This window comes from Phallusia mammillata, chromosome 6, assembly GCF_965637545.1.
Source record: "Phallusia mammillata chromosome 6, kaPhaMamm4.hap1.1, whole genome shotgun sequence".
Taxonomy (NCBI): Eukaryota; Metazoa; Chordata; class Ascidiacea; order Phlebobranchia; family Ascidiidae; genus Phallusia; species Phallusia mammillata.
The window spans coordinates 12,584,316-12,599,042 of NC_137257.1; the positions used below are offsets into that span (position 1 = coordinate 12,584,316).

The 14,727-nt window shown below is 35.5% G+C and overlaps 1 long non-coding RNA gene across 1 annotated transcript; it reads right to left on the reverse strand.

The window, feature by feature from the left end:
• Positions 1-6,522: 6,522 nt before the first annotated feature.
• Positions 6,523-7,398, reverse strand: LOC145233631 (uncharacterized). The gene is made up of 3 exons (XR_013861145.1): positions 7,228-7,398; positions 7,060-7,164; positions 6,523-6,996 (listed from the first exon to the last, which is right to left on the reverse strand). It is a non-coding gene; the product is annotated as an uncharacterized LOC145233631 (long non-coding RNA).
• Between the last annotated feature and the right edge of the window lie 7,329 nt (positions 7,399-14,727).

Genomic DNA, 14,727 nt, shown 5'->3' on the forward strand with positions numbered 1-14,727 from the left:
TCACAAGCTTTTTCAATGCTATCAAGAGAAGGTTCACTGCTGTGGTATGGAACAAAGTCCCGGGTATCCATTGGTTCGAACTTTTTTAATCTACCTGGTGGCACACTGGCCATTTTTGTAACCATAATTTTTGAAGTCGCATTTTTTCAGGTTTCTTTCTTTTTAGTTTAACTGCTACCCGAGCAACTGTTCCCAAGTCTCTTTTTGCTTCATATCAAATTTAGCAAATAATTTTTTTTGTAAAAGTTGTGTTTCTGCCAAACATTGTAAACAAAATAAATAAAAACAAAAATAGAAGCTAGTTTATACATCATGCAGCAGACTGTATTTGCCCTAGCGTCCATGAAAGCAAAACATCGGTAAAACGCCACAAACTTATGTCTATTACCACAATTTTGTGGTCTTTGTTGTCTACAAATCGCTAAAAATATAAGTTAACACTCAGTAACATACTATCTATTTCGTGAAAGATCATCTTTACATTCTTTAGGGCTCCACGCTACGTTTGCCGGTAATGGAATGAGTTAAACATCACGTGCTTATGTACTGTACGTGTATATGATTTTTATGTTTGACAACGATGGGCCACTGCGCTATGCTTAACTATAGGTTTGACAACGATGGGCCACACGAGGATTTTCATTTTGAAATTTTTTTTTTTTGTTGTTGACAACGATGGGCCACTGCGCTATGCTTAACTATAGGTTTGACAACGATGGGCCACACGAGGATTTTCATTTTGAATTTTTTTTTTTTTTTTGACAACGATGGGCCACTGCGCTATGCTTAACTATAGGTTTGACAACGATGGGCCACACGAGGATTTTCATTTTGAAATAGATTTTAAAATGAAATTGATTTTAAAATGAAATTAAATTTAAAATGAAATTGATTTTAAAATGAAATTGATTTTAAAATGAAATTGATTTTAAATTGAAACGATTTTTTTTTCATGCAAAACTATTTGACAACGATGGGCCACCATAGTGGTGTTACCCCAGAAATACTGTACCCCGTTGTTTTATTTTTTCCTTTTCTGAACATGTTTAACAGCATTAACTACGAGAAACAGTTATGAACTGACTCTTTCGTGACCCCTTTGTTTCCCGGAAAGCCATTGTTACTTACATTATTAGCTTTTTGTATCCCGCTGTTGTTCTGCGTCCCATGCGAGATCGAAGCATGCCTTTTGACCCGTTTAGAAATGAAACCTTGCATAATACTTTACTTCTTTCCATTTGTGGAAACAAGAAAGATAGCTTGTGTTTAGATCAAAATAACTGATGTTATTCAAGCCATCTCGAGATATCTCTCAGTTTGCTCTACCACTGGATCAAAAATCGCATGCGTATCGTCCGAAAAAATAGAACATGTTCTATTTGTTCGGATGGCCTTGCGTTAACGTCCGTTTCGTCCGTTTTTGGACAAAACGCATGGTTCGGATTCTGTGTATACACGTCGACGGAAGGCGACGGACCGAGATTTACGCGCGTATACGCATGACGGACGAAAACGGACCGAAACGGATCCTGTGTCCAGCCACCTTTAGTAGAAGTAGACTGTACAAAGTAGTGTTGTTAAAATGTGGCTGCAGTTAAAAGACCTAGGCTCACTAGTTTAATTGGTGTGTAACAACAAAATTAAGATAAAAATTGATAGGAGTTTGACTGGTGAAGTGGTTGTAATTGGTTTAAAGTCAGTGCTTTGTGCAACCTCTTGCTTTACGAAACTGATCAATGGTCCACTTCAGGCACAATTTTACTTTATAAAATGTACTACTTTCTGTGTTACATTTTGTATTGTAGATTGGTAAAGTTTTTGCGATCAATAATAAATCATTCATTGTTGCTGTTTTTGTTGCACAAGTTCAGACAGTCATTTCATTAGCTTCATTTTAAAAGTCTGGTATTTTAGTCTCATTGTTTTTCATGCAGCAGATTCGTAGCAGAGTTGGTGTTAATTTTAATTGTATTAATTATAGTGTGTACACTTTACTATGCTTTCTGGTGCAGGATATATGTGTTTTTGAACTAATTCGTGATTCCATTCTTCAGCTAAACTTTCAAGATAAATGTTTAAAAAAGTTACGGCTAGACAAGTCCAACAGTTTTTCTGAAAACCTATTTGGTTATCATGTTTTAGTTTATTGACACTGTTGTCCTAGTAGCAGTACAAAGATTCCAGCTGTGAATTATGATTGTACTACTGTTTACTCATTTGCTGACATTATCAATAATATTTTGTGTTTTTTATGGTGCTTCTTTGTATTTTTTATTGTAACCTACAAGACTAAATTGTAATTAAAATAAATTAAAAACCTAAAATACTTGTTGGAAACTTGAATTAGGTTTGAAAGTACTGCACAGATGGCAAGGGTAAATTTAATTTCAGAACGTCAGCTAATGACTGCATAATGTATCAGTTGTCCATAAGTGGAAAGTATTGTACAGATGCTGAACGAGTTTTGAACTATATAACAATGCAGAATAGTTGACAGGAGAAAATTCCAAAAAATGTCCACTAGTATGTCAGTGCATTAAAATCATAAACGACGTGCAGATAGGTAATAATATAATTTATTCAGTTTTTAGTCAGAAAGTGCAGTAAAAAAATACCAAATACACATCAAAAACATACTAAATTTAGTTAGCAGACGTGGAAAATAATGTGGTAAAACAAGTGGGGATAAAGAAAAGAATACTTTTTGACAATCATAACCCATTAGTACCAGAAAAAGGTGAAACACAGCAGATAGAGGTTGATATGTATGCCACAGAACTACTGAATCAAAAATGACTTTATCAAATGCACAACAAAGCAGCACCTATTTTGTTGTAATATAGACAATACTAGGTACTGCATAAAGCATATGCATTCCAAACCATTTCTTGCTTGTGGACCAGCAAGGATAGAAAAAAATCATATTTTATCACACTGACCAACTTCCAGAACCTATCATCAATGATGACTAGACTTCTGCGTCTTCTCCATTCTAATGCACTAATCTTTGCTAGCTGACAATCAGTTAGAAAGTAAGATAAAAGTTGAGACTGATTAGCAACAAACTTTAAAGCCAAATTACAATGCAAGTCATCATCACACTTCTTTGTATAATCCAACTTTAATGGACCAAACTTTGCCAAGTTTGTTTTCACATTCTCTGAAGGACCCATGACCATAAAATTGCCACCAAAACAAGCTGATAAAAATCCAGGAAAACACAAATAAATGTTTTAGAGTTCTGAGATTTGAATTTCATTCATTTTGTTGTTTGCTTGTTTTTGCATGTTCAACTGTGAACTGATTCTTCAATAAAGGATGTTGAAATAAAACACTGCTTGCTTTAGTTTTCTATACCCTTGTTTGCCTAACACAGGGGTTCCCAACCTGTCAACCTGTGGTACGCGTACCATTTTCAGCTGGTACGCGAGCAGCTTCCGTTTTTTTCACAAAAACCTGGATTCACAACTTTATGTTTTGTTCACACAAAAAATTCCCCAAGCCTATTCTTATTGTTGCGTAACTATTCCTGTTGTTTCGTATCACTACGATCTTCAAAATACAGGTCATGTCAAATGTCAACAAGAAGCACAGTTGCTTTGAAAGGCCGTACAACGTGGGACAGGCGGCGTTAATCATGTCAATTGATTGCTCTTGATAGATATCCTCTACTGTTTTATAGCTTACTTAAGCTACAAATAGCGTTGAATAATGCTAATTGTAAGCTTCAAGAAGTGGTACGCGTGGCAGTACAGAGCGCCCAAGTGGTACCAGGTCGTAAAAAGGTTGGGAACCCCTGGCCTAACACATGTAATAAACATCCTGTAAGAAAAAAGTCTTTAGATAGTAGTTGCAGGCTTGCAGCAGTAAAGCACACGAATACTGTTACATTCAGCCTAAACCATACTCACTAAATCAGTCAACTGTAGACCAAGACAAAACTAAACTCGTACCTCATGTATGTAGTTATAGCATTGCAACTGCGTAGTAAAGTAAATGCATAGTATACTAACATGGTAGTCCAGCTATTGTTTCTGTCACGCCTGATTAACTCTGCACGCTTGTCGGATGCTTGCATTGATTTGGTTGCTTTAGGAGCAAACAAACGACAAAACTGAGCGTGTGTGGTCGGTTTATGCATCTTCTGTGTGTAATATTTCTACGTTTGGTTGCTATTGTGCTGTTGGAGAGTATTTAATGTAGGTTTCATCTTTTTTATCCTTCTTTGAACGCGTTGAACTGATTTTAGCGTGGTTTTACCTCACATATTAAAGGATGCATAAATGATGAACTGATGTTTAAGGACTTTGATCCCGACCAGGAACTCTATACAGACAAAACGACAAGCATGAACGAAGACCAGCACATTCTTTCCAAAGTTACTCATTTTAAACTGTCAACATAGGGCAGATTTTTGATAAAAAAAGAAAAGTTCAAGATCAGACCTTTCTCATGAAAAATATGCAATAGAGTGCAGCAAAGCAAAAAGTTTGTTTGAAGAAAAATTAAAGGCGCTAAAACAATTCTAAACATCAAAACTACCAATCATAAATTCCAAGAAAACTGGTGCAGAAAAACAAGTCAAATTGCAATGATAAATAACATGGAATTTAACCATAGAGTATTTAGAAGGTTATGTTTTGTTCAAGGCTAAAAATTAGTTTACAAAAGTAAGCAAAATTGTGAGCACGTTCTCCACCATGCAACCACAGGGTCAGTTGATTTCTTTAATGGATTTCATGTGTTGTGGATTTATTTCTTCATTGTCGTTCACTTTTGCCAAAGAGCTTATTTCTAAAAAGGTCTACCAAGCAATCCAAAGGATTAATTAAGAGGGGATCTAAAAAATAAATCAAAAATCTGCCAATAAGAGTGCCTTCACTTTCTGCACAGTGTGCTATTTAAACAAATTCCAAAACATGGAAACTACTTTAACAGACTTTTAAGGATAAGCTGCAGACTTTTGAACAAAAACAGTAGGCTACTACGAAAAAAACATATCTGAGTGCTGTATAAAGCCAATGAAGTGATTTACTAAGTCTTGTAATTAGGTTTTCTAAAACAGAAGCTGTAGACAGTGAACACTTCGGCCTATAAGGTCTCATCAATGCAGCTGATGACAAGACATAGGCCATATTGGCTAGTGTAGCCATCTAATAGCCTCCAGTTTGTAGGAAGTAACAGGCTTGTCTCGCCAAATCGGTTCAGTGCCATAATTATAAGGCATTTTCTTAAAAAATGTTTTTAAAAATATACCCTAAAGAATTCCTACAATTAAAAGCTAAAAACGTTTTAATGGCTCTACATACATTAAACAATAAACCCAGTAAACAAAAAACTTTGAAACAGATACGGATTTCTCGCCAGCGGCTTTTAAAAAGCAGCTGTTTACCACACACATCAGGGTTGCCAGGTACTGTCGGCTGGATTCGGACAGTATTTGTCTGAAAATCGGACATTTTAGGACAAAAAAAAACGAGAGCGTATAATTGCTAACAAGGTATCAATATCGAGGTGCCAACTGCCATTTTTGTGCGTTTACGTTCCCTACACTCATAAGCGCTGAGTTTTACAAAAATGCAAAGTGGCGGACGTAAAATATGACGTCACTTATGCGTGCAACCACAAGAACTGAAATCCAAACTCAAAGCCCAACAAACTTCCCATGTTCGAAAAAAACGACATGTTTGAAATAATATTTTGTTGGCAATTGCAACACGTCGCTGTAGCGTTTATCGCAACGTTTAAAAATCGTCAAGTTGTTGCTTCATATCACCTTAGATAACCATTTATTACAATAAAATTGCATTGTACACAACAATGGCCAAACATTTACTGGCAGACAATTACGTGTTTAATGTCATAAACAAGGTACTAACCAAAACAAGTTGCAGTTTTAAACCACGTTTTGTCGTAAAAAAGGTTTGCAACCTTCAATAAATAGGAAATAGACAAAAAGTTATTCAATCAGCAAAATTCGGACATATTAGGACAAAAAACTAAATGTCCTAATGATTTTTAGGCGTCGGACACAGCATGTGAAAATAGGCCAATTTATCGTTTTTTGTCCGATTTTTAGGCCACCTGGCAACCCTGACACACATCATACAAAACTTCAGGCGACGTGCAGTGTTAGTCATGCGTAACAAACATTCGCAGGATAATAAAAGAAACGGGAGGAAAAGAGGAGCTGGACTACCATGTTAGTATACTATGGTACATGCCGTTACTTACAATACAAGTTGGGGAAAGTCCCGGGTACATGCGAAAGATTTAGTATGTAGGCTGTGTACATGCGATACTTTATGTTTTAAAGGGCCCCCCTCTGCACGCCAGACGCGGTTGACGGTGGCGGCTAGCGCTGTCAGCGCCGGCGGTTGTTGGCGGATTTTGCGCGTAACGTTTAGCGCGACGTTGACCCTTCACACCGGCAATGCGGTTGGCGTCAACGACTTTTGTTGCAAAGAAAACTAGCTCAATGTGCTCGACATATTTAGTGTTTCTAAGTTTTAAGAAAGTTGCTACAAAATTCCGTTTAGTTTATTTTGTGACAAAATATAACGTTGATCATCATTCCACGGTAAAATGTTTCCAAAAACAATTACAACAGCTACATTGGTTTCAGTTTACTTCTGTCATTGCTGTTGAAACACACTTCCCTGTTTTACAGACACTTGATGTTTCAAAGTTGGTAATATAATAGCAATAACATAAAGAACACATTTTAGAAAACACAAGATTGCAGAAACACAAAGAAAACAAATAAAACAACATAAAAAAAAAATCTTCCATGTAAAAAGATGCATGTACATTGTTGCACAATCACAATGATGCTTGATGTGAAAAGCGAGAAGAAAACTTGTATTCTTTTGCTTGTGACATACTTTTCTGAAGTTTGCAGCTTCGTCGATTTGCTCAGTGATGTTGAATGAGGTTTTTATTGGGAAATTGCTTTCTATGGTCTGACAAACATGTCACAAATTCATATCTTGTACTCTATGGAAATATATATGGAACAGTTGATCAGTAGAAACTACATTTTTATTCAAGTATACCAACCTGGAAATCCATATACAACATTTTCTTTTCGAAGTTTATTGAACAAGTGCACTGGAGTTGCTGAATTAGTCATAGACATGTAGATTAGGAAAAGTTCCTACACTTCTGCAACAAATCAAAGTTGTTAAAGGAGCAGTACATTTAAAACTTACACCAAAATCTACCTACACATAGGCTCAAATGAATAGTGTTTCCTTCCTGGTAAGATTTCAACAGCAGCACCTCTCTTGTACTTTTCTTTTTGCAAAGTCGTGGTTACATAATTGCAAAATCATTTCATTAAAAATGACCAGTTAAATTAAAAATGACCAGCCCAAGACTAAACAAAAAGCTGTAAATAAAAGTTCTTTAAATCAATGGTAAGAAAATTTTAGTATGTTTTTGTTCAGTATTTAATTTCAAACTGTTTACAAAAATATTAAACGACCATTTCAAACTAATTTGCTAAAAACAGCCAAAAAACAATGAAAACAAGACAATTTGTACATTGACTCTCTTCTTATTTTCCTGGTAAATAACAATAAAACCTACAAACAAAAAGACCTAAATCAAAATCAGCCAGTAATGTATCATAAACAAGTCGAGCACCCGCCGAACACAAGTTTTTCATCCAGCAGTCTAGCGCGGCTGACGGAAAAGTTAATTCAAAACTTTGCCGTCAGCCGTTTCAACCGAGGAAATCACGCCGTCACGGCAAGTCGCTGTCTGGTGTGAATACCCCGTCGCTTGCCGTCGAACGCAAAAACGCGTCGCTATCCGCCAACCGCGTCTGGTGTGAATCTTGCTTTATTCCAAGAATATCCAACATCAAGGCCATTTTTAAACAGTGACAAAACTACATCTGGAAAGCCAGTGGAAGCATTTCCAGAAAGCAGTAGTCAAGCGGTTCTCTCTGCATTGAAAGGCCTTCAAGAGAAGATTTACAACCTTGAACTTGACAGATCAAAGGCAGAGAAAAATCTGAAAGATCTTGCATCAGAAACCAGTGCTTACAAAGATGTACTGACCAAGTCACAGCAAACACCACCAAGAACGTGGGATAAAACTACCTCATTTAATGGACAAGTATAGGGAGACCTTTAACTTCACAACACAAACCACATAAAGATACTTCAGAAGTTGAAACTCAGCTTCGAAATGCTGATACCAGATGCCGACTTCTTGAACGGCAATTAGAGAACATGAGAAAAATGGTTGATGACATATTTCACTTAATAGCATAATTCACTTAATGGCATAATTCACTTAATAGCATAATTCACTTAATTGCATATTTCACTTAATAGCATAATTCACTTAATAGCATAATTCACTTAATAGCATGATTCACTTAATAGCATAATTCACTTAATTGCATAATTCACTTAATTGCATACTTCACTTAATAGCACAATTCACTTAATAGCATAATTCACTTAATAGCATAATTCACTTAATTGCATACTTCACTTAATAGCATAATTCACTTAATGGCATAACTCACTTAATAGCATAATTCACTTAATGGCATAATTCACTTAATAGCATAATTCACTTAATAGCATACTTCACTTAATAGCATAATTCACTTTATAGCATAATTCATTTAATAGCATAGTTCACTTAATAGCATAATTCACAATTCACTTAATAGCATACTTCACTTAATAGCCTATTTCACTTAATAGCATAATTCACTTAATAGCATAGTTCACTTAATAGCATACTTCACTTAATAGCATAATTCACTTAATAGCATAATTCATAATTCACTTAATAGCATACTTCACTCAATAGCATATTTCACTTAATAGCATAATTCACTTAATAGCATAATTCATAATTCACTTAATAGCATACTTCACTTAATAGGATATTTCACTTAATAGCATAGTTCACTTAATATCATAAGTCACTTAATAGCATAATTCATAATTCACTTAATATCATAATTCACTTAATATCATAATTCACTTAATAGCATACTTCACTTAATAGCATAATTCACTTAATAGCATCATTCACTTAATAGCATATTTCACTTTATAGCATAATTCACTAAATAGCATAATTCACATAATAGCATAATTCACTTAGTAGTGTAACGGTTATGATATTATATGCACAAAGTTTATGTTTAACGTTAGCATGTTGTTTGCAATAATGTTGCACAGCATGTAGGGGAAGTGTTTAACCTCTTTATAACATGGTGTAAGTGTTGGTATTTCCGTTCTCATGCAAGTCATAAGATATTTTGAGTCATTTGGTTATTCTAGAATGTTCTGCACAAACATAAGGTGTTCGTTTATCACTACGCATACTTCCTCTTGTTTATACTGTCGTTTCCGTTTCAAGTAGAACACAGCCGATCGGTTTGAGAAGAAGCATAGCAGCTCGGTTAGACGGCGCTATGACATTATAAATCGCACCTTTGTCATAAAATAAATTCTGTAACTTAAAGGAAAAAAAGGTTTACTGTAAAACCAAGTTTTCGCATTTCTATAAATAGCTTGTTTTCGACTTTGTCGCCGGTCTATTCTTAGACTATTTTTGAGTCTTCTATTTTTATCCCATGTGGATGTGTAGCTGATTTGAACGTTCGCCTTTAACGTTATTCAAGAATACAAAGAAAGAAGAGACATCTGCGTGGCTGTTAATCAGCCAGCTGTTATTGAGATGCAAAGATCAGATTCACCAAACAATTTGCAATGAACGTTATAGTTTACACTGTAGCCACCTTTAACAAGTCGTCACCGAGGCAGGTGAAGCTACAGTAGCATAATTCATAATTCACTTAATAGCATAATTCAGTTAATAGCATAGTTCATGTAACGTCCGGTGAACGCGCCCCCACGGTTACAGCGCGGAACCTCACACGAGGGAGATTGAAACGCGATTCCTAAAGGTCTCCAACAAGCAGTCCACACAGATAGAGTGTTTTGTAGATCTTATATTCAAACACTTTCAATGAAGAGGACGGTGGGAGGCGATAGAAACGATGGGAAACGAATAGGAAACGGTTTCTACATAAAGCATGACATTTACATTGCGCTTTAAATGTAAAAATATAACTCAAAGCTTACCGACTGTTATGGTTACCGGAAGAAAATATATAACATGGGCAATCCCAGAAATCACTGTCACACCATAGAGCATTAATACTAGAGGCGACACTCCTAAATATCGGCAGATCGGTCACGCTTGGATGCTCCGGGTAAGATCGCCGATTTCCAGCAATGTACACTACAGTTTTAAGGCCAAAAACTGTAAGTAGTGAGCTTAAAACGGCACTCGCGTGTCCCTGATTGCCATTAAACTAACTTGTCAGGGTTATTTATGTCTGTTATATGTGTTATAATACCACGAGCTGGAAAAAATTTTCATGAAGGCAAAGTTGAAGATAGTGCACACTGTTTTTACGTGTAATTGGTCTCATCAGTACAGCTGGTTACAAGACATTGGCCATACCGGGTAGGCACTAAAAATGTGACATACGGAAACGTGAGTTCCGCTTACTTCTATATGGATGTACATGAAAATCACTTTGCAGTAACCAAATAATTGTACTTTCCAAGACAAAGTTTTAAATTTGGTAAATTCTGGTCCAAAATTTGCCTCAATTATTTCAAGGCTGATGTTTTCAAAGAAACCTTTTCTACTTTTGTAACCCTGTAAGAGGTATGTTGTGGTTATTTATTTTGTTTAGAGCTGTTCTACCATTGTTTTTTTAATTCACTGAATTTTAGTACCTTTCCTTATGATATTTTTTATCTGAGTTTTTTGTGATTTAAACTATGATTGCATAGCTGGAGACAGGTGGCGGTGTAAAGTCCACACTGCATTTACTCCCAAGACTCCAAAAAGAGACACATTTTACTGTAGGACATGCAAAAACTGTATGGTCTTTCATTTGCAAGTACCAATGTTATGACATTTACAGTGAAGGTTTTATTGCAGTGTGCACCAGAACAAATCTGTTATATTTCAAGTTGATTGAAGACATTTACTCTTGGCAAACAAGCATGCAAATAAATTCAAGAATGGAAATTTAACTGAAGACTTCAACAAAATGTGTACAGTAAAGGTTTTCAAAGGAGGGATTTCACATTGAACAAGAAGATAGAAAACAAATCATTTCGCTTTTGATGTGCAGCATTTTTTATTTTACTTGTATACATTGTTACTAAAAACATACACTATTTGGGCACAAGTTTTTGTTGTTGTTTTAAGACAGTTTCATTAAGGTGGCCAATAAGTTTCAAATAAAATAGAGCTTGATGTTGACTTTTCAGACCACTTTTTGTTGAATTAAAAAAATATAAAATTTAAAGTCTAAACTCCATTGTGCAAGTAGAAATGTATCCTGAATACTATTTTGGCAAAGAGGTATGATAAAATTTCCTGGTGGACAACTTGGCACAAACCATTTATTAGGTTGTTATTTGACACAAAACGAATGGGTCCCCATGCACATGTGTTGCAAATTGTCTGCAGTAAAAATGTTGGACAAATTAGTAGAAACAACTTGTTGCATTCCAATAACTTCACATGCATTTTTTGCGAATTCGCGCATATTTTTTGTACAAAAGTTCTGGTTCGTTGTTTATTAAAGATTGCTGTATAGTTGATTGCATGAATGACCTGTCGGCTGCAGACATCAGTACAAACGTCTGGTACATCTACTGTTACACTTTTAGGTATTTTTGCAGCAGTAGAATAGATATCTTCCACTTCTCGAGGTGATACATCGGTCTTGGTAGCAGTGTGACAACCTGTACGCTGTTCCTGGACTTTCAACACTGGTTGCCCTGGTCTCTATACTCTCTTGATCAATTTCAATAACAATTAGGTCGATTTTCTTCCTTAAGCATGTTGCTTCTTCTAAATTCATCTTATAGTAATGTTTGCATCGCAAAAAAATAAGTGCCGGCTGCTTGGCTTTTCATTTATTAGTACAAACTTGGAAAAAAAGCTAAAACGTCCTATGCTATTACAAGCAAAAACTAATGAAAATGGTCACGTGGCAACGGAGCATCCAAGCGTGACCAATCTGCAGAGGTTGATCAGAAAAAAAGTGCCACAATTCCTTGTTTGTCTATTTTTTTGCAAAACTAAAACTGTTTTCCACAGAATATAGTTGTTAAATATCCTATTGCATCAAAAAAATATATATATTTGCTAAACAAGACAAGCTATGATTGATTTCACGCTTGAGTGAACAATCAGTTACCTCTCTAGTATTAGTGCTCTATGGTCACACACCTAAATACCCAATAAAGCATGAGACCACAATATGACATTATGACGTCATACACAATGCTTACCAAGCTATGTAGAGCAGGGATGTCAAACTCAAACTGCTTTGAGGGCCAAAACCAAACCTGTCATTAAGTCGAGGGCCGCACTTTCGAAACAGTTGTTGCAGTGTGACATGACAACAAAAATATTGCATGATTAAACAGTTAAATGTTCATTAATGCAATTAGCTACATCAAAAAATAATATTGTGAAAACTAACAACGAAATAAACAGTGTAGCAGAGTGAAATAACCAAGTGTGCTTTATTGATTTGTGAGAAAACAATAGCATACAATGACGCAACAATCGCAACTGCTGATTCTAATGATGGGCTATTTCTCTCATCTTATTAAAACGCTACATATACCAGTCAAAGAGAATGATTGTATCATGTAAACTCACGTGTCTGCCAGACTATTCCCCCTGAGTGAAACACATATAACTTCTAAAAGTTTAGTTTTTAGTTTCGTACGACGTTCCACTTCAGTGCATAGAAGTTTTGCACGTTTTTCGCTGATTTTGTATTAGTAAGATAGCAGACTACAAGTTAATAATAAGCACGATAATTGATCTTCTCGGGCTAGATATAGTTTTTAAACACAATGCGTTGACATGCTTTTCTTGTTTTACCGAAAATCAGTAAAAACTAGAAAAATATCGCTATAAAATGGCGGAAACAGGGGTCGAAATTTTATTAGAAGAAGACAAAGAACAAAAAAGTTATCAGTAAGTTTGTTTTGCAACTGCTTAACCTTGACGAAAACAATGAAAAAAACTTTTTTAGATGTGGGGTCATTATTTTTGGTCACAAATAAGAAAAAGTGGAACATCTTGACTGTACAAATTGCAACATTTATAAGGAATTTCCAGATTTAGATTGTTTAAGTTGGCAAACATTTTTCTGTTGCATGATGCACCATCAGCAATCAACGCAAGTACTTTAAATCCACAGCTAACTAAACATTCAATTACTTCCCAAACAATATTGGTAAGCTGCCATGCCTGAAGTTTATTTGTGGCAAAAAAGCAACAGGCCCGGAAAAATTGAATATAGGATTGATCGGGCATAAAACTGCAATGCATGGGTTGCAGCAACTTGGTTTTGATTGCGACAAGAACCTAAATCTACAAATCCAATCATAGAATCTGAATTTGCATCATACACAATTCATTCTTTCACTAAAATACAAAGATAAACAATAGTTTCAAAAAATTTCGAGATTTCAGAATAAATACCTTTCATTTCATCCACAGAAACTGTTAAAAAGCGTTGGTGTGGTTGAAGTAACTGACATTTTTCTTTTTAAAGGGCCCCGGCAGCGGCGATGTGACTTTTTCTACATTTTAGATATTTAGAATTGATAAAAATCAGGGATTCCGAATCACTAATTTTTTTTGTCCTATGATTTCTCGTTTTCGAGATATTCAATCAAACAATGAGCTCTCGAGCGACACCTTGGTTTGATATGTAGCAGCGATTGTTACGTCACCTCGTACCAACTTCTAACAATGGCGTTGATCAGCTGTTGTTTTTATTGCTTGTTTTAGCTTTGATGCGTACATTTTTTTATTGTTTACAACTGATAAAACTAACGTAGTATACGTAGTTGACAGTTAAGCAATAAATAACAACTGTTTGCTTGAAAAGGTAGGTGTTTTGTTGTTGACAAAAGGTATTTTCCACGTAACAGAATTATTGTAGGTGTTTATGTTCTAACTATGTGATAATGGAGGAGAGAAAATCATGCGTTTGCTGCCATGAAATTAGTAAGTGCAACAGCAGTTAGCCAAGTTCAACGAATATTCCGAGTCGAATCTGCTTTGTATAAAAGTATATCCTGGATTTGAATCGACATGTCTCAACGTGTATTAGAAGCAGCATGTTATCGATTTAAACGTCAATTGGGAAATCATGATGAGGGTAATTAACACCCGTCACGAGTAAGTTTTACTGTACTAACTACTAACATGCAACCAGCAATCTCTATGCGTTACAGGTATACTGCCTACATAAAATTTTTTGAATGGTGCTGGGGAAGACTTCAGAGTTACGTTGCCAGACTGACAGCCACTTGTCAACTATAAGTTGTGAATTCCCTTGTGATGTTGCTGCACAACAATACATGTGGTTGCATATGCTTTTCACCCAAGGTCCCAACTCTTTGCAACATGCTTTGTTAGAAAGTGCTGTCAGTTTCTTTTGGATTTCTGAATTGAAAACCATAAACACAAATATACCGGTGTATGCTCATCTTTTATTTCTATCATACTTGTAGCTACATGCCAAACATAATGTTTTGTTTCTGACGATTCTTCACTAATGTATTTAATGATTTGTGGATGCCTGTCAGTCACAAAGGCTTTAATAAACAATCCTTTGCTTGTGATGTT